The following is a 683-nucleotide window of genomic DNA, read 5'->3' as shown; positions in this document are numbered from 1 at the left end:
TTCCCTCTGCATGTGGCGAGGGGTATGGCAGGATAGCTTTTTTGTGGTTCGCGCTGGTGCTGCTCTCAGCAGATGGGTGGTTTTTTGGGTTTCATAAAACTTGGCAGATGAGTGTGTGCCTGTGAGCAGAGAGAGTATGATGTGTTTGGGAGGGTGGCTGTTGTTACGAGATAAGAGTTCAGTTACTCATGGAAACAGGGCCTTCCTCCTTACTGAAGACATGATAGTGGGTGTTTGTGGGATGGATAACTTCTCTTACATTTTGTAAACATTAGCTCTTATTACTACAGTCCTACAGCAAACAGTGCAGGGTAGCAAGGCTTTTACTGAGCTCTCTCTGGATAGACAAAAGCCATTTGACTTCCAGCCTGTTCCAGAGAGGAGTCTTCTGACTGTCTGACTGCTGGAGGCTGCCTGATGGGTGCTCAGGGTGGGTGTTCAGAGGTGGTACTGCCTGATGCCACCCTCCCTAAAACACTTCGATGGATTAATCTTGAAGATGAGGCAAGAATGCAGTGTAAAGCCCACAAGTGAATTTCCAAGTAATCCTAAACATAGCTAAAAAAGAGTCCAAGAAAGCAGAATTGCCATGCCCTGGGCTGCTTGCTTGCTGGCAGTCAGTTATTTGGATTTGGTTCTGCTTCAGCAAGCACAATTTGTTCCTCCTCCCCCCCCCCCCCCCC

The sequence above is a fragment of the Athene cunicularia genome, assembly GCF_003259725.1.
Source record: "Athene cunicularia isolate RWA chromosome 6 unlocalized genomic scaffold, athCun1 chr6_part2, whole genome shotgun sequence".
Taxonomy (NCBI): domain Eukaryota; kingdom Metazoa; phylum Chordata; class Aves; order Strigiformes; family Strigidae; genus Athene; species Athene cunicularia.
The sequence above is the reverse complement of the archived record's forward strand: the minus strand, read 5'-3'. Positions refer to the sequence as shown.